Source organism: Thunnus thynnus, chromosome 7 (assembly GCF_963924715.1).
Source record: "Thunnus thynnus chromosome 7, fThuThy2.1, whole genome shotgun sequence".
Classification (NCBI taxonomy): Eukaryota; Metazoa; Chordata; class Actinopteri; order Scombriformes; family Scombridae; genus Thunnus; species Thunnus thynnus.
Genome location: NC_089523.1, coordinates 30,955,895 through 30,979,700, shown reverse-complemented (window position 1 = coordinate 30,979,700; position 23,806 = coordinate 30,955,895). Strand labels below are relative to the sequence as shown.

General features: G+C 43.0%; 19 non-coding genes across 19 annotated transcripts; 5 read left to right on the top strand and 14 right to left on the bottom strand.

Annotated features, from left to right (window-relative positions):
• Window positions 1-14,153: 14,153 nt before the first annotated feature.
• On the bottom strand, window positions 14,154-14,226 carry trnar-ucg (transfer RNA arginine (anticodon UCG)). Its single transcript has one exon. It is a non-coding gene; the product is annotated as a tRNA-Arg (tRNA).
• A 224-nt stretch (window positions 14,227-14,450) lies between these two features.
• On the bottom strand, window positions 14,451-14,524 carry trnai-aau (transfer RNA isoleucine (anticodon AAU)). The gene has a single exon. It is a non-coding gene; the product is annotated as a tRNA-Ile (tRNA).
• A 113-nt stretch (window positions 14,525-14,637) lies between these two features.
• On the top strand, window positions 14,638-14,710 carry trnaa-agc (transfer RNA alanine (anticodon AGC)). Its single transcript has one exon. It is a non-coding gene; the product is annotated as a tRNA-Ala (tRNA).
• An 890-nt stretch (window positions 14,711-15,600) lies between these two features.
• Window positions 15,601-15,673, bottom strand: trnar-ucg (transfer RNA arginine (anticodon UCG)). Its single transcript has one exon. It is a non-coding gene; the product is annotated as a tRNA-Arg (tRNA).
• Window positions 15,674-15,897: 224 nt separating this feature from the next.
• On the bottom strand, window positions 15,898-15,971 carry trnai-aau (transfer RNA isoleucine (anticodon AAU)). The gene has a single exon. It is a non-coding gene; the product is annotated as a tRNA-Ile (tRNA).
• Window positions 15,972-16,084: 113 nt separating this feature from the next.
• On the top strand, window positions 16,085-16,157 carry trnaa-agc (transfer RNA alanine (anticodon AGC)). The gene has a single exon. It is a non-coding gene; the product is annotated as a tRNA-Ala (tRNA).
• Window positions 16,158-17,047: 890 nt separating this feature from the next.
• Window positions 17,048-17,120, bottom strand: trnar-ucg (transfer RNA arginine (anticodon UCG)). The gene has a single exon. It is a non-coding gene; the product is annotated as a tRNA-Arg (tRNA).
• A 224-nt stretch (window positions 17,121-17,344) lies between these two features.
• trnai-aau (transfer RNA isoleucine (anticodon AAU)) lies at window positions 17,345-17,418 on the bottom strand. Its single transcript has one exon. It is a non-coding gene; the product is annotated as a tRNA-Ile (tRNA).
• A 1,076-nt stretch (window positions 17,419-18,494) lies between these two features.
• Window positions 18,495-18,567, bottom strand: trnar-ucg (transfer RNA arginine (anticodon UCG)). Its single transcript has one exon. It is a non-coding gene; the product is annotated as a tRNA-Arg (tRNA).
• A 224-nt stretch (window positions 18,568-18,791) lies between these two features.
• trnai-aau (transfer RNA isoleucine (anticodon AAU)) lies at window positions 18,792-18,865 on the bottom strand. Its single transcript has one exon. It is a non-coding gene; the product is annotated as a tRNA-Ile (tRNA).
• A 1,066-nt stretch (window positions 18,866-19,931) lies between these two features.
• On the bottom strand, window positions 19,932-20,004 carry trnar-ucg (transfer RNA arginine (anticodon UCG)). The gene has a single exon. It is a non-coding gene; the product is annotated as a tRNA-Arg (tRNA).
• A 224-nt stretch (window positions 20,005-20,228) lies between these two features.
• On the bottom strand, window positions 20,229-20,302 carry trnai-aau (transfer RNA isoleucine (anticodon AAU)). The gene has a single exon. It is a non-coding gene; the product is annotated as a tRNA-Ile (tRNA).
• Window positions 20,303-20,415: 113 nt separating this feature from the next.
• On the top strand, window positions 20,416-20,488 carry trnaa-agc (transfer RNA alanine (anticodon AGC)). The gene has a single exon. It is a non-coding gene; the product is annotated as a tRNA-Ala (tRNA).
• Window positions 20,489-21,368: 880 nt separating this feature from the next.
• trnar-ucg (transfer RNA arginine (anticodon UCG)) lies at window positions 21,369-21,441 on the bottom strand. The gene has a single exon. It is a non-coding gene; the product is annotated as a tRNA-Arg (tRNA).
• A 224-nt stretch (window positions 21,442-21,665) lies between these two features.
• trnai-aau (transfer RNA isoleucine (anticodon AAU)) lies at window positions 21,666-21,739 on the bottom strand. The gene has a single exon. It is a non-coding gene; the product is annotated as a tRNA-Ile (tRNA).
• Window positions 21,740-21,852: 113 nt separating this feature from the next.
• Window positions 21,853-21,925, top strand: trnaa-agc (transfer RNA alanine (anticodon AGC)). Its single transcript has one exon. It is a non-coding gene; the product is annotated as a tRNA-Ala (tRNA).
• An 890-nt stretch (window positions 21,926-22,815) lies between these two features.
• On the bottom strand, window positions 22,816-22,888 carry trnar-ucg (transfer RNA arginine (anticodon UCG)). The gene has a single exon. It is a non-coding gene; the product is annotated as a tRNA-Arg (tRNA).
• Window positions 22,889-23,112: 224 nt separating this feature from the next.
• On the bottom strand, window positions 23,113-23,186 carry trnai-aau (transfer RNA isoleucine (anticodon AAU)). The gene has a single exon. It is a non-coding gene; the product is annotated as a tRNA-Ile (tRNA).
• Window positions 23,187-23,295: 109 nt separating this feature from the next.
• On the top strand, window positions 23,296-23,368 carry trnaa-agc (transfer RNA alanine (anticodon AGC)). Its single transcript has one exon. It is a non-coding gene; the product is annotated as a tRNA-Ala (tRNA).
• Window positions 23,369-23,806: the final 438 nt, after the last annotated feature.

Genomic DNA, 23,806 nt, shown 5'->3' with positions numbered 1-23,806 from the left:
TGTTCGCACAAAGGTTCTGGATTATTAAACCAGCTTTAAGTGTGTCTCCAGGGACTCATTTCACTTATTGCATATTCCCTCAGGTACAGTTATATGTGCGTATAACCACGGAGTGTATAGCAGTAGATAATGTGTCCCTGTGTGTCCACGCATTTATGCCTTTTAGTATGTTTCATTCTCAGGAAGAAAAAGCCAATTAAAGTGATGGTTTAGAGGAAGAGAAGCAGGATGAGATGATGGAATAAAAACAAATCTAAAACATATTCAGTGTATGACTGTATGTTGCTCGTATCTGTCCCTTATTTTCACTTCTGTCCCTTCTTTATTGTTCTGCATCAACAAGCGTCAACAAATCCCCAAGCAACTCATTTTTTATTTTAGTTTTGCTGGAGAGAGACTGCATTGTCTTGAAAGACTGGACTAGAAAAAAGTTAAAAAAAAAGATTTCCAAAGAAGTCTCTATCAAAACATGTTTCTACAACATCCTCTGAAGTTGTTGGATATCTGAAATAAAACCCCCTCATGCAGTCTTAAAGGACACAACAGGACAGTTTGGTTGAGATGGGAACAAGACTTTTCAACTACTCTGCCAACCCGCAGTAACATGTCCTCTGCTGTACCCACAAGGTTGTCTGAATCTCCGAGGCCCCGTACTGAAACACAGATCCCCACATTTTCCTCTTTCATGTTCTCACCAGAATTCAAAATTACAGGACCACAGTTCTGCTGCTGCTGGCAGAATTTATAGCCATAATCCATGTTTTTTTTAAATGTGATATACTATTCTTTTTGTGTTTTTTTTCTGTTATTTTTATACTGTTATGATGTTGGATGTTAAATATGGTCAAAGTTCCCAAACTTGAGGTGAACGTATGTAAAAATGCTCCCTGCAAGTCAAAAGTCAGGGCTTTGACCTGCTCTAAATGCTTCATATGCAAAGTTTCCCTTTACTTCCTCCTTGTGACGACATCAGATTGTTTGAACTTGCTCACAAACGACCGTCCGCTCTGCAGCATTTATTGCTAAAGTTGTTCTATATGTTGTTTGCGTTGTCCACTCGCATATTTCAGATCTGATTCAACATGTACGTTTCTATTTGGAGTAAAGAAGGAAAAGAAGTGAAATCCTGCTACTACAGTTTGTTTACGTAGCCTCCGGAGTCGGAGGAAGCTTCCTGAAGCTGACCAATCAGAACAGAGTGGGCTCATCAGGAGGCGGGCCTTAAAGAGACAGGAGCTAAAACAGCCTGTTTCAGACAGAGGCTGAACTGAGGGGCTGCATAAAGGACCAGTAGAAGATAAATCAGGAGTTTTTAACTGTAAATCATGCAGTAGAGCCCTATCTCCCCCTCATGGAGGTGCTGTGGAGGTGCTCATATTTAATACAGTGCACATATTTAAGGGGGCGGTATACTCTGTTAGGACATTACTACGTCAAATTAGGGGACTGTGTCCGGGCATATCTGTAACTAAACCAACAATTTCAACATTCACACCCTCTGCAGAGCTGGTAATTTTTACTTTATTTTTGTAATGTCACACCGGGAAACACAAAAACAATATGAACATACTGTATCTCTCAAATATGAATGAATGAATGTTTGCATTATTAGGAACTGTACAAGTCGTCGTTATTGTTTTGAACTGAGGGAATGTTTTGATTAACACTGATATCAATAAACATACACTCGGCTAACTGAACGGGTACAGTCACTGAAATGTTTCCAGATCATGAGAATAATGTCAGTACAGGCTTGTTGATGCTTCCCACTCGTCTACAACAGCAGCTGATAGAAGTCTGATCACTTGCCCCTTTAATTTCAGACTGACAGCCTTAAATTAAAGGGGCATGTAAGACATGACAGCTGTGTCATTATAAAGTTATAAAGATTTTCAGTGTGCTCTCTTCAGTCATCAAATGAATACACACACACAAAAAAAAACACTATAAAGAAAAGATTTAAGGGCAGTTTCAAGCGGTTGATATTTTTTGCTTTCTCTGTGTGGTCATGTCACATTATATTATTTTTACTTGGTCTTGTTGGCCACGGACCAGCCCTCTAACAGCAGCTGTCCATGAGTGAGTGACTGAGTGAGTAATGAAGTTTCACTATTGATCAGCTGGCCGAGTGTTGGAGTTTCCCCATTGACTGTTGCTCTTTCAAAGGACATCAGCGTGTTTCCTGCTGGCTGGTTAGATCCTAACTTGTAAAATGTGGACTTAGCCGCAGGAGACTGCTGTTCGTTTCCCGTTTCCTACCACGAGTGTCACGTTTCCAACCAAGTCTTTTGAAAATTAATTACAATTGTTGTGGTGTTTACTGTTCCCATGACAACAAAGGTTGCCTAACTTTAAGGATGTAGTAACTTTAACCCACACCATGTTTCAAGTGATCATTTTAACGCAAACCACAGTCTTCCCTAAACCTAACCAGACCTTAACCACAACATTGTCACACCATAGAACATTATTTGTTTTTGGACAGATGTGTAAAGATTTTGGAAGGCAGACACAAATGATGACTTCCTGCCAATTACTGCCGATAGAGGCATCTGATTAGAAAATGTGTCACTCTGAAAATGCTCTGGAGTGCATATGGTCGTTTAATTTGGAGAACTTATTGGATCATTTGCTTGAGTAAAAGCACCAACACAGCGATGTAAAAATTCTCCATTACTAGTAAAAGTCCTGCATGAAAAATCCTACTACAGTAAAAGTATTATGAGCTTGATGTAGTTAAAGTATTGCAGTAAAAGTAGTATTTTGGTCCCTCTGACTGATATATTATTATATATGACATCATTAGATTATTAATAGTGAAGCATCAGTGTTAGAGCAGCATGTTACTGTTGTAGCTGCTGGAGGTGGAGCTAGTTTACACTACTTTATATACAGTTAGCTAGTTTAGTCCAGTGGTTCCCAACCTAGGGGTCAGGCCCCTCTAAAGGGTCACCAGATAAATCTGAGGGGTCGTGAGATGATTAATGGGAGAGGAAAGAAGAAAAAACAAAGTTCTGACACACAAAACTGTTTTCAGTTTTTGGACTTTTTCTCTAATCTTTGATTTTTGGTGAAATATTGGATCATTTGAACATTTATTGAAATGAAAGCATGTGAGACTTCTCAAAATTGTACTTAAGTGCAGTATTTGATTAAATGTACTTAGTTTCTTTCAACCTCTGCAGACATGATTCATAAAATGAACATGCAGAGTTTGACCCTGAGCCCTTTCAACAGTCCTGATGCAGCAAAATGTATCACAGCTTGAGTGTTTTAAGTAACTGCTGCCGTACATTACTGGGTCGGCCCAGTGCTGTCAGGCTGAACTTTGGTTCGTGTGTGCTTCTCTGAACCCTGCTGTGGTTTAAAGCCAGATCTCCAAGTCCTTAATGCAGAGGAGATGTTAGAAACAGTCTGAGTCTAAAAGCTTCTGTGAGGCTGCTACTTTACTAAAGTCACCCGATTGTCTCTGTGCTGTCAGGCTCAATAATTTAACTTACTTGTACGTCTGCAGATCAGATATTTCTGTCACAAGCTCTTTTTTTTAACTTTTCTGTTATTGTTTCTCTTACATGGTCACACTCGGGTCAAGATGTTGTGGTACGTCTTAAGTACTGAGCTGACAAAAGTAAATCCAGCTTCAGTAGTTTCAAGGTGTCTCTATCAATCCTGAATGTTGTGGTGCTTCTAAGAAGGAATGTAGGCAAATAATTTTAGTCTTTTGATTCAGCTGCTGAACATATATTCAAATGCCGAAGCTAAAACATTATCATTTCCATGTCATCACACCTGCTTTAGTTTGATTTTTCTGACAACATAGCTCATGAATAATTCAGCAGCTGACTGTTAAATATTTGGTGCCACAGCTTTTTACCAGGATATGAATGCATCACCATGACAGTCAGTCAAGTTTCTCCTCTGATACAGATGGTGTCAGCAGCTACTTCTATACACGTACCACAGGAAGAGGAGCGTCTGAGATGTGGTCCTGCTCCTGAACTTAGTTAAAATCTAATAAAACAGCAGATGCAATATCCACCCAACTTGTACAGTGTGCTACACTGTAGCATATTAACATCAATGAACAGTGTATACTCAGCAACTAGTCAGCCTCTGTCAGTCCAGTCACTCTCTAATGTCACTTATTCAATAAAGACAAAAAATACCACATATATAACCAAATAAAAGAGTGTTGTTCCTCAGCTGTTACTGGACTGAGGGTGAATGCTATCTCTTTTATATTGTAATGTAATGGGGAATATGCAGCACGCTGGTCATTATAGTTAAATAGAGCCAGACGTGTTGATTCAGTACCCAACATGAGGCCTGAAGGGACTGATTTTGCAGTAATGACCTGCCTGCTGTACATTAGCTGCTTTATTACACAGCTGTTTAGAAAGACATTAATCATTTATTACAAGCTTAAGTAAGGCGCAATATTCTGCCTAAACCAACTGTATTATCGAAGGATCACAGTGTTTTTGGTCAAAAAAACAAGTTCTTTGCAACTTCTGTTCTGTTTTGTACTGTTTGTACTGTACTGACTGTTGGAAGACTCAAAAAAATCAACGAAAAGATTTGGAAAAAAAAGTGTCACAAGTTGATTTATATCCAAAACTGCCGTGATTCAGAAACAACAGACAGCAGCTGTTAATTTTTGCATGATGATGATGTTTCAGGTTTATTTTAGATGCCACAATGTTGATGAAAGAGTTTTAACCCACAGGTCAAGATACATTCACAAAATTCTCAGTAAGTGAAAAGAAAACCACATGGACCTTGATGATGATGATGATAAATGTTTATAAATGACTGTTGCATGACTATATCACCACCACACAGCTTCCCTAATAAACTGAAGAGACAAAAAGTATCTGCAGATGAAAACATCAGATCTGTGTGAAGCGATGAGGAGACTGTGACAAACAGAAATGTCATATTTCCATCATGACTGAAAAATTTGTGCCACCAGCTGTTTATCTTGAACCAACTCTTAATGCTCCTAATATTTGCATAATGTCTGTGGGTGGAAACATGCATTTTGTCTATTTTCTGGACTTTTGATTAGAATTTCTGTATTAATTTGTATGGAAACCTCGCTATAGTGGAAGACAACCCGACAAAAAGATTATTGTCAGAACTTTTTGCTTTCTTTCATCTGGTGTTACAACTTCTGTGATATGATCAGTGACTTCTATCCACTGAAAGCACTGAAAGCATCACTGTGCAACTGTAAACATGGCAAAGCAAAAGAAGGATGATGTCGGTGTTGTTGGGTGTCTGAGTCAGACCAACAGTATGTATATCACACAAGTGTTGAAAGATGGCAAACTATGATTGTTCAGGGTCCGACGTGTACGTGATCATCTTAAAAGATAAAAACAATGGACCTCATGAAAGAACCACTCTTACGAACAGATTCATTCTTAACAGGCACGTATGGGTGATTTAAGAAAATTTATGGCATTCGTCAATTTTCTCCTACTTACAATTTTCTCTGAAGTACGAATGAAATTTATGAGTCCAGACGTTTTGCAGGAGAGATGAACAGATTCTTTACAGTAGAGAAACACTCATTTGACTTAAAATTATAATGTCTCTAACTGTTTAAATATGACACTGAAATCAACTAAAACTACTACTAAAACAAAATTGCAAAAATTAATATTCTGTTCACAATATCATCATCATCACTACAGCTGCCAATTTACCGAAAGGCTTTTATATTTTATGATTTTTATTGGCATATATTGGCGCATCAACTTCTACATTTCAGTAGTTGCCAGGAATCTTCTCTCACTTTGATAGCAGCCTCAGGGTGTTTCTGCAGCTTTCTGTATCATGCTGTGCTGCAGCTGACAGTGTAACATCACCTACTGTAGGCTATAATATTCTCTCCTCTAATATCCCTGTGACTGTCACATGACCTCCTCCCATATTAGTCATGGAGCACTTTGCTTTAGGAAGACGTTTTTTTAGCATCTAACTTCATGTCAAAGCATCCCCTCCGTTCCTGTCACAGTAGAGCGCTGCTCTGATGGATTCATATTTTCTAATTGTTTCTGGTCTCCTACTAGTGACACTACTGAATTTGTTTCTCGTCTGCTGATTTCTGACAGCAGGACTGGAAGCTCTGCAGTGTTTTTACTCTTTGGTAACATTTCTGTGAATGCAACTCGCCCAAAAACGGAGCAGAACATGGAGCCATTTATGTCAACTTTGTGGGCATGGATTATGCTGATGATCACATCTCGCCTCCTCATGAACAGGTGACATTCATCAGGCTGAAACGAATGATTTATGTCAAATTCGGCAGTTAAGAGAATTTATTGAGTCTTACTTCGAACACTTGTGAGAACAAACCTCAGATATGTGTTGTCCAATATTGGAATAAAATTGCCGCCATAGAGGATGAACCCTTAGGATGTAGGTAACAACATGGCCATTCCTCTGCTGCTATCCTAATGAAAAACTTCAGAAGTTAGGATGCGGAAGTTATCTTTCCATATTGCATCCATCCAACAATGTTGCATCCCGGTGTGTAATCAGCGTCACAGCCTCACAGGGCCGCTAGCGAGGCTGTAGACTGTTGACTACAGAGTTGCAGTTCTTCATTTCTCTGAGTAATCAAAGTGTCTGGATGAGTGGAGATTGGCAGACGTGGACGTGAGACCCATCAGAAGCATCTGAGTGTTGTGAACTCCGAGCACCCCGACGTCCGCTAATGGATTTATAACAAGCAGGAAAACGGACAAACAGTTTAGCCTGAGAGCAAGTGGAAAACACAGGGGCTGGGAAAATTTTCCGGAAGGTCGCTGCTTGATCACAGCCTTGGAAAATATTGCTGATGTTATTTTTCATCTTCTGAGAAGGAAATAACTGGTCGTGACAAGGCTGGAAGAAGGAGGGAGGGAGGGAGAGAGAGGGAGAGAGAGGAGGGAATAAGGGGGGAGTGGAGGTTAGAATTACCAACACCAGCGCAAAGAGCTGTTTGATGTTGAGATGCTGTGATAAATTATTGATGTGGAGCCTGTTAAATAAGGCCAGTGCTCATTTGATTACAAATCTCATTAGGGCTTTACAAAATATGCTTTAATAACAAAATCCATCAACATAATCGCTATGTAAAGAGATTGATCACTGTCATTACACAAAGTATACAGCTGCAATATTGTCACTGTAGGCTACAGATTTAGCCTTACTGTGTTTCTCCTCATACTCACACTGTGAATTTATTACATTATAAAGAATGTCAAGAGTTACTATTACAAAAAAAACAGATATCACTGGGACATATATTACTATACCTGATGTTATATATCTGAGAGCAGCTGAAAATGTTGATGTTTTATTTTACAGGTCCCTTCATTTTATACTAATTTCCTGGAAATTTGCAGGTATTTAACAGTTAATTTTTAGGACATTTTACATAAAGGCTGGTGCAATTTGGTACAAATTATGAGAAAAAAGTTGGTTTGGTTGGTAAGTATATCAGTATATTTGGGTTCATACATAGTTGTTAATTTGCAAAAATTCTTAATAAATTATATTATTGACAATTCTTCGACAGAAAATACTTAGTTTTCAGTGTGTAGCTTTGTGTGTCAAACAATGTATTAGCATATTAGGTTTTTTCAGTAATTTCCTCTCTGTAACTATTAATTCTTAGGACATTTCTTTGAAAGGGTTATGTGATTTGGTAGTATTTGGGAAATATGCTGATTACAGAGTTTTTAAGACAAAAAGCTAATATGCTAATACACTGTTTGACACACAAAACTACACGCTGAAAACTAAGTATTTTCAGTTAGTTTAAGATTTGTCAATAATCTAATTTATTAAGAATTTTTGCAAATTAACAACTATGTATGAACCCAATACAATGAATCAGCTCTTACCAACTAAACCAACTTAACACTTTTTCTGTTTTTTTTCTTCGCCACCGGTACCAAAGTACCAAATCACACCACCCTCTCCATAAATGTTGGAAAAAATGTTTCCCACTAAAAATGCATCAGCTCAGTATGAAGACACAAAGCATAATTGGATCAACTGGAGCTGTTGGCTTTGTGCAGGATAAATCTTATAGACTCAGTAATCATGCCTTTGATTTATAATTTTAGGTTCACACACGTTTCATTCATGTATGAATCAGACCTTGCCATGGTAAGTGTCAGCATCAAGTCCAAAGTGTGGCTTCACTTTCAATGATAGCTTGATGAATGGAGGCCAATGAAGTATCTGAATTACAGCTGCAGCTTACATTACTGAGGCAGGAAGTGTAATGTACTACTTTGGCAGCTTTAGAGGCGACCAGCAGTTAAAACCAGCAAACAAGTAATGATTCTCACTTCTGTTACAGATGTAAATGTTTCAGGGTACTTTATAGTGAGTTGATTCAGCACTTAACACCACTCGACCCTCCCTCTGAATCTTCTTTATATTTCTCTTATTCTGTTCAAATCTCCATTTGATCTCCACCAATGTTGCACATCGAGATCAGTTTACTTGTCATGTTTACTACAACTGTGAAAATAGTTGAATGTCTTCTGTAGCTTTGTCAAGTCTGAGGAAATAACCCCTGATGATGGATGTCATCAGTGCAGAGTCCCCAGACAGTCACAGTGGAAAATGTTTTGAACTACTTTTGTGATTCCTCACTATACTTGTGCACTCTCCCCCCTAGACTGCTCCAGCCTTGGCCATCATAACAGCCACAGTCATCACCAGAGCTAAAGCTTTGCCATAGTCAAAGAAAGCTGTGGCTCGTAGTGATGAACCTGCAGAGAATTATCAGTGACTCTGCAGCTCCCCTCGGCTTTACGGAGGTTTATAGCGAGTTCAGCTCCTTGTTCAGCTGCCTGGCTGCAACTTTACTGTTTTGGTTCACTTTCAGCGCTCTCATAGCGTTGTTTTTGGCCACAGCAGGCAGCTGTTTTCAGAAAAAAAGCTCTAAAAAGCCACTGTACACTACCTGCTCAGCACCAAATGGCAAACAGACGCAGTTAGCTGTAGACTAGCTGGTGAACATAGTGAAGCATTTAGCAGCTAAAGAGCCAGATATTTCCAACAGGAGTTGGTAGAGAGCAAAACCAGAGCTTAAATAGAGTGAATGTTGGACTTACAATCACCAGGTGGACGGAAACACTCCAGATGAATGATAATGTTGCTCCGTAACTGCTGGAAATAAGCAACTGTTTGAGCTATAAAGCTCCGTAAGTCACATGAGCCACGCCCAACACATTACACACTGACAGCTCATATATTATTAAAAACAATATCAATTACAGCCACTTAAAGTAAAATATCTTCTTCCATCCTGACAACCTGTCATAATCACAGCCACGACAGCAACCAGTAAAACACAGTGTAACACAGTGATCTTCTGTATTTTTCTTCTTGTCAACAAATCTCATGTTTAGATCCAAACAAACAACGAGCTGATCTACTAACAAGCATTGTGTGTGTATCCAAAACCTGATATATCTTATTCCTCTGTGCTGTAGGGTCTGAGTTTGTTATGTTTTGATATTTTGTTTATTGGATTAAATCCGAAGTGGCAGAAACGAGAAAACAAATTGTATTTTTGTTGTCTTGTTTTTTAACAAGATGCAGAAACAAATAGTCGAATTCTTCTCGTCTTGTTTATAGGTATAAACCCAAAATAGACAGTGGAAAAACAGTTTGTTTTTTTGTTTTCTCTTTTTTTGACTGCAAAACAAAAAAAACAAACTTAATAAGCTATTCCACCTGTGGGCAGGGTTGCTCCTGATTGGTTACTGCACACTGTCAATTATTTTTCTACTGTGCCACCTTTAAAATGCCACCTGCTTCCCTCTTTGCCAGCAGGTTGACACCTCATCTGATTATGAAAAATGCATCAATCTTCAAATAAATTAAAGTTGAGTTACCATAAAGCATCATGTCTGTTTTCAAAGTTCAAAGAATAAGTTTGTCCTCATTAATGCTGTGGACAGTGTAAATAGACAGTTAAGAACAGTGGGATGGAAGTAAAGGACATAATGTCAAGAACTGTACTTACAAATCCTGACCAGCACTGTGTGTGAACTCTTCATCATTAGGACTACACAGAGCTCTGGGCATCAAGGTGTGCAAGCTATAGTGTTGAAAAATAGCATTTTATGGTCTGTAATACTGGAAAGCTTTCAACATTTTTTGTATAATTTAAAAATGATGAGTGTGGTTTTACACATCAAATTTCTTTGCCCCGCCACATAATTATGGCATCGCTCACCCAAATGTTCTTTCTTCCTCAGAAATTTCATAATGTAGGCTATTTGGTCTAAAGACTAATTTTCCACTGTGCTATATACTGTGTGAACACTGTATTAGGAGTTGACTGTTTGTCAAAATTTGAACAATTTTTCAACATAGCACATACATACTTTACTTTCACATACATACTTTATATGGCATAAATAAAATGTCATAACAATACCATTAATTAACATAAATGAACAAGCTATGGCTGCAGAACACTGACTTGGAAGCCAAAAGGGAAGGTCTTCAAGACCTGCAGGGCTGTAGAGAATACAATAAATAAATAAATACTAATACTAATACTAATAATAATAATAATGATAATAATAAAATAAATGAAAAATGAGCTGTCAACACTGAGAATGTCTACTTGTGATGTCAATCAGTCCTTTCAACCCATATTTAAAATGTTCTGGCTGATTATTTACAGCATTGTCCAACAGTATGCTCACATCTGGGCGACGCAAACAAAATTCTCCACATATAAAGTATAACATCAACAAACTGAGCCTAACAACGAACAACAAAAGTTTAAAAGTGAATAAATAACAAAAGACTACCTTGGCATAAGGCCTCCTTAATTTCTGATTGTGTCCCTCAAAGCATTGACCACCTCCTCCATTTCTGTTATTTCAAAGAGGCCATCTGGGAAAGCTTCATCCCTGCATTTGGGGCAGATTTACTCTCACATACATACTTTGAGGCAGAGTATGTATGTGAAAGTAAAATTTGTATGGACCCTCTTCATTTGCGTGACATAATGGAAGTGTTTGTTGTCTGTTATTATACACACTGGAGTATATACAATACTAGGAAGAAGAAAGACATTAGATCTCCCTAGAATTTGGAGAGTAGCTGTGCTGTAAATATGACAATGTTTCAGTCTTCCAAAGGCAAACAGTCAACCCCTAACACAGTGTTCACCCAGTATATAGCACAGTGGAAAATCAGTCTTTAGACCAAATAGCCTATATTATGAAATTTCTGAGGAAGAAGGCACATTTGGGTGAGCGATGCCATAATTATGTGGCGGGGCAAAGAAATTTGATGTGTAAAACCACACTTATCATTTTTTAATAATATTAAAAAATGTTGAAAGCTTTCCAATATTACAGACCATAAAACATTATTTTTCAACACCACAGCTCACACACCTTGATGCCATGCCCAGAGCCCTGTAAAGACCTATTGATGAAGAGTTCAGACACAGTGCAGGTCAGGTTTTCTAAGTACAGCTTTTGATAGTATGTCCTTTGTTTCCATCCCACTGTTCTTATCTGTCTATTTACACTGTCCACAGCATTAATGAGGACAAACTGAGCTTACTCTTTGAATTTTGAAAATAGACATGATGCTTTATGGTAACCTTATTATTTTATTCGAAAATTGATACAGTTTTCATAATTAGATGAGGTGTCAACCTGCTGGCAAACAGGGAAGTAGGGAACTCTTATTTTAAAGGCATCGCAGCAGAAAAATAATTGACAGCGTGCAGTAACCTATCAGGAACAATTGACGGAGTGCAGCAACCAATCAGGCACAATCCCGCCCATAGGCGGAATAGCCTATTAAGTTCATTTTTTTGTTTTGCAGTCAAAAGCGAGAGAGCAAAAAAGACAAACTGTTTTCTCGTGTTTTCTCATTTCTGCCACTGTCTATTTTGGTTTTGTATCTATAAACAAGAAGGAGGAGAATATGACTTTTATTTTCATTTCTGCATCTCATTAAAAAACAAGAAAACGAAGACCACTTTGGATTTAAGCCAATAAACAAACTATCAAAACATACACAAACCCCATAGACTTCCGTTGTTGTTCAAACATGATTGAAAAACATCAGTGAGCCACACCGCTGCACTGGGTGACATGTTGTTGAGGCAGCAAAATTATTTTTATTTGTATTTGTAATCGAATAAAAGTGGAAAGAGGATTAAAATTCCTGTTCTTGTTTTCATTTTTATTACGCTTTTAATTTTAGAAAATCAAAGTTTTACAATAAGTGTTCATGAATAAACTGGAGTCTCCAGATCATAGACAACTGTGCTGACTACTGAGCTAAAACTTTACACATCACCTCATTGCAGAGAGACCTCTACCTATTTATGCACCCATAACACAGAGACAACACAGCGTGTAACGTGTAGGGAAGAACTTCAAAGGTGATTCTTGCTTTGCACTTTTCATTTATTGCTTATTTTTTACAACCTAACTTTATGGAAAGGAGAAGTGGAACAACAGGTTATGGAGAGTCCCTTGGGAGCACTTTGCATGTCTCAGTAGCTCAGCTTTATCTCTGGGGAACACCCCCGACTCAGGGAGTGATGTCCAAATTAGGAAATGTGCGTCATGTAGCAGGTGGTTGTGACAGGAAAGAGACTGAGATAGTGATGTAAACGACCTGCGCGCTTGTGTTTGACATTTATTTTCCCAAAAACAGATAATTTTTAAGATATTTCTATGTAACAAATATTTGTAAAAAACCCACTATTTGTGCTTTGCTGAATAATGTATTTTTATTCAGACACACGCCTAGTTCTATCACTATGATACTTTCTTTTTAAGAAACATAACTATACCTGACCTTTTGAAGGACATTTACCTTCTATTCTCTGTCAGCTTTTGCCTTTTCATAATCATCTCGCTTGAAATCTCTCAATACTTGTTAGCAGTTGGTAAATTTAAATCTAGGCTTTGTTAAATTTGGTTTTAAGAGTCCTCTTACAACCACGTCCCTTATACAATGACAGGGAAGCAATTGCTTTCGAGTATTTTGCGACCTGTTAGCACCTCTCTCGTAATTGTTTTTAAGAGGGGAATTAGCTCAAATGGTAGAGTGCTCGCTTAGCATGCGAGAGGTAGCGGGATCGACGCCCGCATTCTCCATTACCTTCTATTTATATATACTTTTTGTTTGTTTAGAGGCTGATGTCCCACCGTCACGCCATTACAAAAAGATATTTTGTCGTGTCACCACCATACTTTCTTGATGAGGAACATAACTATGCCTGACCTTCTGGAGGACATTTACCTTCTGTTCTCAGGCAGCTTTTGCCTTTTCATAATCATCTCCTTGAAAACTTTGAATACTCACAGTTGCTGAATCTAACTCCACGCTTTAATCCTCTGAGCCCACGGGCGTGGCCACCAATTTCTCAGGAAAATACTGCACGAGACACACAGTAGTAGTAGTGTAGAGCAAGAAGGAGCTGGACTTTGGACGTGACGCTTTCGCCGTCATGGGATACACCTGTGAGATGATGTGGCACTTCTCAGGAAAATACTGCACGAGACACACAGCATGTCAGTGGGGAAAACCAGTCACTAACTTCATTGGAAATCTTCAGCACCTGGTGAATACTTCCCCAGGTGGCACCTCCAGAGGGGAATTGGCTCAAATGGTAGAGCGCTCGCTTTGCATGTGAGAGGCAGCGGGATCGACGCCCGCATTCTCCATTCCCGTTTCTTCTTTGGTGTAAAATGGGTCTTGTCCCTGAAAGTCGTCGTCGCAGCATTGTAAAGTCAACGCTGTGCATCCAAATCTTCATGGCAGGAAACACACAATGCCTTGATTCGAAGGAACTGACGTAAACCAGGATTCCTGCTGTGTGCCCATAATAAGCAGAGCAAGGGTGCCCAGTTCTTACAGGTACACCCTCTGACACAAATGTTGATCACGGAAAACACATATTTCCTTTAAGTTCCCAAAGTTTTTACCACGCACCTTGCGTAATCTCCTGCATCTCTGTGACCACTAGTAGTTTTTTACCCATAGTCAGCAACGTCGCATTGCTTGATGTCCATGTTCACAGCCTCTCATTGGGATTGTCCTCACTCAACAGACACATACGCAAGTCCGACGGAAGTGGGGGCGTCCAACCACGAAGGGATTCGAACCCTCAATCTTCTGATCCGAAGTCAGACGCCTTGTCCTTTAGGCCACGTGGTCACGTGGAAAGGGACGTGTGCATTTCAATGGGGCTACGTTGGTAGTAGTGTAGAGTAAGAAGGAGCTGGACTTTGGACGTGACGCTTTCGCCGTCATGGGATACACCTGTGAGATGATGTGGCACTGTTGGTCAACCCATGGGTTCGAAACAGTGGGAAGTTTACGTCGACTTTCATTGCATCCGCAGGCGGCACAAGGACTTGTCCCTTTACGACAGCAGTTCCTGGCCAGTACAGGGATCGAACCTGTGACCTTGGCGTTATTAGCACCACGCTCTAACCAGCTGAGCTAACTGGCCTGCTGCTGGGAGTCCTCTTACAACCACGTCCCTTATACAATGACAGGGAAGCAATCGCTTTCCAGTATTTTGCGACCGGCCTGTTGGCACCTCTCTCGTAATTGTCTTTAAGAGGGGAATTAGCTCAAATGGTAGAGCGCTCGCTTAGCATGCGAGAGGTAGCGGGATCGACGCCCGCATTCTCCATTACCTTCTATTCTGTGGAGCCAGTCAGCATCCACTACTTTTTGTTTGTTTGGAGGCTGATGTCCCACCGTCACGCCATTACAAAAAGATATTTTGTCGTGTCACCACCATACTTTCTTGATGAGGAACATAACTATGCCTGACCTTCTGGAGGACATTTACCTTCTGTTCTCAGGCAGCTTTTGCCTTTTCATAATCATCTCCTTGAAAACTTTGAATACTCACAGTTGCTGAATCTAACTCCACGCTTTAGTCCTCTGAGCCCACGGGCGTGGCCACCAATTTCTCAGGAAAATACTGCACGAGACACACAGCATGTCAGTGGGGAAAACCAGTCACTAACTTCATTGGAAATCTTCAGCACCTGGTGAATACTTCCCCAGGTGGCACCTCCAGAGGGGAATTAGCTCAAATGGTAGAGCGCTCGCTTTGCATGTGAGAGGCAGCGGGATCGACGCCCGCATTCTCCATTCCCGTTTCTTCTTTGGTGTAAAATGGGTCTTGTCCCTGAAAGTCGTCGTCGCAGCATTGTAAAGTCAACGCTGTGCATCCAAATCTTCATGGCAGGAAACACACAATGCCTTGATTCGAAGGAACTGACGTAAACCAGGATTCCTGCTGTGTGCCCATAATAAGCAGAGCAAGGGTGCCCAGTTCTTACAGGTACACCCTCTGACACAAATGTTGATCACGGAAAACACATATTTCCTCTAAGTTCCCAAAGTTTTTACCACGCACCTTGCGTAATCTCCTGCATCTCTGTGACCACTAGTAGTTTTTTACCCATAGTCAGCAACGTCGCATTGCTTGATGTCCATGTTCACAGCCTCTCATTGGGATTGTCCTCACTCAACAGACACATACGCAAGTCCGACGGAAGTGGGGGCGTCCAACCACGAAGGGATTCGAACCCTCAATCTTCTGATCCGAAGTCAGACGCCTTGTCCTTTAGGCCACGTGGTCACATGGAAAGGGACGTGTGCATTTCAATGGGGCTACGTTGGTAGTAGTGTAGAGTAAGAAGGAGCTGGACTTTGGACGTGACGCTTTCGCCGTCATGGGATACACCTGTGAGATGATGTGGCACTGTTGGTCAACCCATGGGTTCGAAACAGTGGGAAGTTTACGTCGACTTTCATTGCATCCGCAGGCGGCACAAGGACTTGTCCCTTTACGACAGCAGTTCCTGGCCAGTACAGGGATCGAACCTGTGACCTTGGCGTTATTAGCACCACGCTCTAACCAGCTGAGCTAACTGGCCTGCTGCTGGGAGTCCTCTTACAACCACGTCCCTTATACAATGACAGGGAAGCAATCGCTTTCCAGTATTTTGCGACCGGCCTGTTGGCACCTCTCTCGTAATTGTCTTTAAGAGGGGAATTAGCTCAAATGGTAGAGCGCTCGCTTAGCATGCGAGAGGTAGCGGGATCGACGCCCGCATTCTCCATTACCTTCTATTCTGTGGAGCCAGTCAGCATCCACTACTTTTTGTTTGTTTGGAGGCTGATGTCCCACCGTCACGCCATTACAAAAAGATATTTTGTCGTGTCACCACCATACTTTCTTGATGAGGAACATAACTATGCCTGACCTTCTGGAGGACATTTACCTTCTGTTCTCAGGCAGCTTTTGCCTTTTCATAATCATCTCCTTGAAAACTTTGAATACTCACAGTTGCTGAATCTAACTCCACGCTTTAGTCCTCTGAGCCCACGGGCGTGGCCACCAATTTCTCAGGAAAATACTGCACGAGACACACAGCATGTCAGTGGGGAAAACCAGTCACTAACTTCATTGGAAATCTTCAGCACCTGGTGAATACTTCCCCAGGTGGCACCTCCAGAGGGGAATTAGCTCAAATGGTAGAGCGCTCGCTTTGCATGTGAGAGGCAGCGGGATCGACGCCCGCATTCTCCATTCCCGTTTCTTCTTTGGTGTAAAATGGGTCTTGTCCCTGAAAGTCGTCGTCGCAGCATTGTAAAGTCAACGCTGTGCATCCAAATCTTCATGGCAGGAAACACACAATGCCTTGATTCGAAGGAACTGACGTAAACCAGGATTCCTGCTGTGTGCCCATAATAAGCAGAGCAAGGGTGCCCAGTTCTTACAGGTACACCCTCTGACACAAATGTTGATCACGGAAAACACATATTTCCTCTAAGTTTCCAAAGTTTTTACCACGCACCTTGCGTAATCTCCTGCATCTCTGTGACCACTAGTAGTTTTTTACCCATAGTCAGCAACGTCACATTGCTTGATGTCCATGTTCACAGCCTCTCATTGGGATTGTCCTCACTCAACAGACACATACGCAAGTCCGACGGAAGTGGGGGAGTCCAACCACGAAGGGATTCGAACCCTCAATCTTCTGATCCGAAGTCAGACGCCTTGTCCTTTAGGCCACGTGGTCACGTGGAAAGGGACGTGTGCATTTCAATGGGGCTACGTTGGTAGTAGTGTAGAGTAAGAAGGAGCTGGACTTTGGACGTGACGCTTTCGCCGTCATGGGATACACCTGTGAGATGATGTGGCACTGTTGGTCAACCCATGGGTTCGAAACAGTGGGAAGTTTACGTCGACTTTCATTGCATCCGCAGGCGGCACAAGGACTTGTCCCTTTACGACAGCAGTTCCTGGCCAGTACAGGGATCGAACCTGTGACCTTGGCGTTATTAGCACCACGCTCTAACCAGCTGAGCTAACTGGCCTGCTGCTGGGAGTCCTCTTACAACCACGTCCCTTATACAATGACAGGGAAGCAATCGCTTTCCAGTATTTTGCGACCGGCCTGTTGGCACCTCTCTTGTAATTGTCTTTAAGAGGGGAATTAGCTCAAATGGTAGAGCGCTCGCTTAGCATGCGAGAGGTAACGGGATCGACGCCCGCATTCTCCATTACCTTCTATTCTGTGGAGCCAGTCAGCATCCACTACTTTTTGTTTGTTTGGAGGCTGATGTCCCACCGTCACGCCATTACAAAAAGATATTTTGTCGTGTCACCACCATACTTTCTTGATGAGGAACATAACTATGCCTGACCTTCTGGAGGACATTTACCTTCTGTTCTCAGGCAGCTTTTGCCTTTTCATAATCATCTCCTTGAAAACTTTGAATACTCACAGTTGCTGAATCTAACTCCACGCTTTAATCCTCTGAGCCCACGGGCGTGGCCACCAATTTCTCAGGAAAATACTGCACGAGACACACAGCATGTCAGTGGGGAAAACCAGTCACTAACTTCATTGGAAATCTTCAGCACCTGGTGAATACTTCCCCAGGTGGCACCTCCAGAGGGGAATTAGCTCAAATGGTAGAGCGCTCGCTTTGCATGTGAGAGGCAGCGGGATCGACGCCCGCATTCTCCATTCCCGTTTCTTCTTTGGTGTAAAATGGGTCTTGTCCCTGAAAGTCGTCGTCGCAGCATTGTAAAGTCAACGCTGTGCATCCAAATCTTCATGGCAGGAAACGCACAATGCCTTGATTCGAAGGAACTGACGTAAACCAGGGTTCCTGCTGTGTGCCCATAATAAGCAGAGCAAGGGTGCCCAGTTCTTACAGGTACACCCTCTGACACAAATGTTGATCACGGAAAACACATATTTCCTCTAAGTTCCCAAAGTTTTTACCACGCACCTTGCGTAATCTCCTGCATCTCTGTGACCACTAGTAGTTTTTTACCCATAGTCAGCAACGTCGCATTGCTTGATGTCCATGTTCACAGCCTCTCATTGGGATTGTCCTCACTCAACAGACACATACGCAAGTCCGACGGACGTGGGGGCGTCCAACCACGAAGGGATTCGAACCCTCAATCTTCTGAGCCGAAGTCAGACGCCTTGTCCTTTAGGCCACGTGGTCACGTGGAAAGGGACGTGTGCATTTCAATGGGGCTACGTTGGTAGTAGTGTAGAGTAAGAAGGAGCTGGACTTTGGACGTGACGCTTTCGCCGTCATGGGATACACCTGTGAGATGATGTGGCACTGTTGGTCAACCCATGGGTTCGAAACAGTGGGAAGTTTACGTCGACTTTCATTGCATCCGCAGGCGGCACAAGGACTTGTCCCTTTACGACAGCAGTTCCTGGCCAGTACAGGGATCGAACCTGTGACCTTGGCGTTATTAGCACCACGCTCTAACCAGCTGAGCTAACTGGCCTGCTGCTGGGAGTCCTCTTACAACCACGTCCCTTATACAATGACAGGGAAGCAATCGCTTTCCAGTATTTTGCGACCGGCCTGTTGGCACCTCTCTCGTAATTGTCTTTAAGAGGGGAATTAGCTCAAATGGTAGAGCGCTCGCTTAGCATGCGAGAGGTAGCGGGATTGACGCCCGCATTCTCCGTTACCTTCTATTCTGTGGAGCCAGTCAGCATCCACTACTTTTTGTTTGTTTGGAGGCTGATGTCCCACCGTCACGCCATTACAAAAAGATATTTTGTCGTGTCACCACCATACTTTCTTGATGAGGAACATAACTATGCCTGACCTTCTGGAGGACATTTACCTTCTGTTCTCAGGCAGCTTTTGCCTTTTCATAATCATCTCCTTGAAAACTTTGAATACTCACAGTTGCTGAATCTAACTCCACGCTTTAGTCCTCTGAGCCCACGGGCGTGGCCACCAATTTCTCAGGAAAATACTGCACGAGACACACAGCATGTCAGTGGGGAAAACCAGTCACTAACTTCATTGGAAATCTTCAGCACCTGGTGAATACTTCCCCAGGTGGCACCTCCAGAGGGGAATTAGCTCAAATGGTAGAGCGCTCGCTTTGCATGTGAGAGGCAGCGGGATCGACGCCCGCATTCTCCATTCCCGTTTCTTCTTTGGTGTAAAATGGGTCTTGTCCCTGAAAGTCGTAGTCGCAGCATTGTAAAGTCAACGCTGTGCATCCAAATCTTCATGGCAGGAAACGCACAATGCCTTGATTCGAAGGAACTGACGTAAACCAGGATTCCTGCTGTGTGCCCATAATAAGCAGAGCAAGGGTGCCCAGTTCTTACAGGTACACCCTCTGACACAAATGTTGATCACAGAAAACACATATTTCCTCTAAGTTCCCAAAGTTTTTACCACGCACCTTGCGTAATCTCCTGCATCTCTGTGACCACTAGTAGTTTTTTACCCACAGTCAGCAACGTCGCATTGCTTGATGTCCATGTTCACAGCCTCTCATTGGGATCAACAGACACATACGCAAGTCCGACGGAAGTGGGGGCGTCCAACCACGAAGGGATTCGAACCCTCAATCTTCTGATCCGAAGTCAGACGCCTTGTCCTTTAGGCCACGTGGTCACGTGGAAAGGGACGTGTGCATTTCAATGGGGCTACGTTGGTAGTAGTGTAGAGTAAGAAGGAGCTGGACTTTGGACGTGACGCTTTCGCCGTCATGGGATACACCTGTGAGATGATGTGGCACTGTTGGTCAACCCATGGGTTCGAAACAGTGGGAAGTTTACGTCGACTTTCATTGCATCCGCAGGCGGCACAAGGACTTGTCCCTTTACGACAGCAGTTCCTGGCCAGTACAGGGATCGAACCTGTGACCTTGGCGTTATTAGCACCACGCTCTAACCAGCTGAGCTAACTGGCCTGCTGCTGGGAGTCCTCTTACAACCACGTCCCTTATACAATGACAGGGAAGCAATCGCTTTCCAGTATTTTGCGACCGGCCTGTTGGCACCTCTCTCGTAATTGTCTTTAAGAGGGGAATTAGCTCAAATGGTAGAGCGCTCGCTTAGCATGCGAGAGGTAGCGGGATCGACGCCCGCATTCTCCATTACCTTCTATTCTGTGGAGCCAGTCAGCATCCACTACTTTTTGTTTGTTTGGAGGCTGATGTCCCACCGTCACGCCATTACAAAAAGATATTTTGTCGTGTCACCACCATACTTTCTTGATGAGGAACATAACTATGCCTGACCTTCTGGAGGACATTTACCTTCTGTTCTCAGGCAGCTTTTGCCTTTTCATAATCATCTCCTTGAAAACTTTGAATACTCACAGTTGCTGAATCTAACTCCACGCTTTAGTCCTCTGAGCCCACGGGCGTGGCCACCAATTTCTCAGGAAAATACTGCACGAGACACACAGCATGTCAGTGGGGAAAACCAGTCACTAACTTCATTGGAAATCTTCAGCACCTGGTGAATACTTCCCCAGGTGGCACCTCCAGAGGGGAATTAGCTTAAATGGTAGAGCGCTCGCTTTGCATGTGAGAGGCAGCGGGATCGACGCCCGCATTCTCCATTCCCGTTTCTTCTTTGGTGTAAAATGGGTCTTGTCCCTGAAAGTCGTAGTCGCAGCATTGTAAAGTCAACGCTGTGCATCCAAATCTTCATGGCAGGAAACGCACAATGCCTTGATTCGAAGGAACTGACGTAAACCAGGATTCCTGCTGTGTGCCCATAATAAGCAGAGCAAGGGTGCCCAGTTCTTACAGGTACACCCTCTGACACAAATGTTGATCACGGAAAACACATATTTCCTCTAAGTTCCCAAAGTTTTTACCACGCACCTTGCGTAATCTCCTGCATCTCTGTGACCACTAGTAGTTTTTTACCCATAGTCAGCAACGTCGCATTGCTTGATGTCCATGTTCACAGCCTCTCATTGGGATCAACAGACACATACGCAAGTCCGACGGAAGTGGGGGCGTCCAACCACGAAGGGATTCGAACCCTCAATCTTCTGATCCGAAGTCAGACGCCTTGTCCTTTAGGCCACGTGGTCACGTGGAAAGGGACGTGTGCATTTCAATGGGGCTACGTTGGTAGTAGTGTAGAGTAAGAAGGAGCTGGACTTTGGACGTGACGCTTTCGCCGTCATGGGATACACCTGTGAGATGATGTGGCACTGTTGGTCAACCCATGGGTTCGAAACAGTGGGAAGTTTACGTCGACTTTCATTGCATCCGCAGGCGGCACAAGGACTTGTCCCTTTACGACAGCAGTTCCTGGCCAGTACAGGGATCGAACCTGTGACCTTGGCGTTATTAGCACCACGCTCTAACCAGCTGAGCTAACTGGCCTGCTGCTGGGAGTCCTCTTACAACCACGTCCCTTATACAATGACAGGGAAGCAATCGCTTTCCAGTATTTTGCGACCGGCCTGTTGGCACCTCTCTCGTAATTGTCTTTAAGAGGGGAATTAGCTCAAATGGTAGAGCGCTCGCTTAGCATGCGAGAGGTAGCGGGATCGACGCCCGCATTCTCCATTACCTTCTATTCTGTGGAGCCAGTCAGCATCCACTACTTTTTGTTTGTTTGGAGGCTGATGTCCCACCGTCACGCCATTACAAAAAGATATTTTGTCGTGTCACCACCATACTTTCTTGATGAGGAACATAACTATGCCTGACCTTCTGGAGGACATTTACCTTCTGTTCTCAGGCAGCTTTTGCCTTTTCATAATCATCTCCTTGAAAACTTTGAATACTCACAGTTGCTGAATCTAACTCCACGCTTTAGTCCTCTGAGCCCACGGGCGTGGCCACCAATTTCTCAGGAAAATACTGCACGAGACACACAGCATGTCAGTGGGGAAAACCAGTCACTAACTTCATTGGAAATCTTCAGCACCTGGTGAATACTTCCCCAGGTGGCACCTCCAGAGGGGAATTAGCTCAAATGGTAGAGCGCTCGCTTTGCATGTGAGAGGCAGCGGGATCAACGCCCGCATTCTCCATTCCCGTTTCTTCTTTGGTGTAAAATGGGTCTTGTCCCCGAAAGTCGTCGTCGCAGCATTGTAAAGTCAACGCTGTGCATCCAAATCTTCATGGCAGGAAACGCACAATGCCTTGATTCGAAGGAACTGACGTAAACCAGGATTCCTGCTGTGTGCCCATAATAAGCAGAGCAAGGGTGCCCAGTTCTTACAGGTACACCCTCTGACACAAATGTTGATCACGGAAAACACATATTTCCTCTAAGTTCCCAAAGTTTTTACCACGCACCTTGCGTAATCTCCTGCATCTCTGTGACCACTAGTAGTTTTTTACCCATAGTCAGCAACGTCACATTGCTTGATGTCCATGTTCACAGCCTCTCATTGGGATTGTCCTCACTCAACAGACACATACGCAAGTCCGACAGAAGTGGGGGCGTCCAACCACGAAGGGATTCGAACCCTCAATCTTCTGATCCGAAGTCAGACGCCTTGTCCTTTAGGCCACGTGGTCACGTGGAAAGGGACGTGTGCATTTCAATGGGGCTACGTTGGTAGTAGTGTAGAGTAGGAAGGAGCTGGACTTTGGACGTGACGCTTTCGCCGTCATGGGATACACCTGTGAGATGATGTGGCACTGTTGGTCAACCCATGGGTTCGAAACAGTGGGAAGTTTACGTCGACTTTCATTGCATCCGCAGGCGGCACAAGGACTTGTCCCTTTACGACAGCAGTTCCTGGCCAGTACAGGGATCGAACCTGTGACCTTGGCGTTATTAGCACCACGCTCTAACCAGCTGAGCTAACTGGCCTGCTGCTGGGAGTCCTCTTACAACCATGTCCCTTATACAATGACAGGGAAGTGATCGCTTTCCAGTATTTTGCAACCTGTTGGCACCTCTCTCGTAATTGTCTTTAAGAGGGGAATTAGCTCAAATGGTAGAGCGCTCGCTTAGCATGCGAGAGGTAGCGGGATCGACGCCCGCATTCTCCATTACCTTCTATTCTGTGGAGCCAGAAAAGACAGCATCCACTACTTTTTGTTTGTTTGGAGGCTGATGTCCCACCGTCACGCCATTACAAAAAGATATTTTGTCGTGTCACCACCATACTTTCTTGATGAGGAACATAACTATGCCTGACCTTCTGGAGGACATTTACCTTCTGTTCTCAGGCAGCTTTTGCCTTTTCATAATCATCTCCTTGAAAACTTTGAATACTCACAGTTGCTGAATCTAACTCCACGCTTTAATCCTCTGAGCCCACGGGCGTGGCCACCAATTTCTCAGGAAAATACTGCACGAGACACACAGCATGTCAATGGGGAAAACCAGTCAGTAACTTCATTGGAAATCTTCAGCACCTGGTGAATACTTCCCCAGGTGGCACCTCCAGAGGGGAATTAGCTCAAATGGTAGAGCGCTCGCTTTGC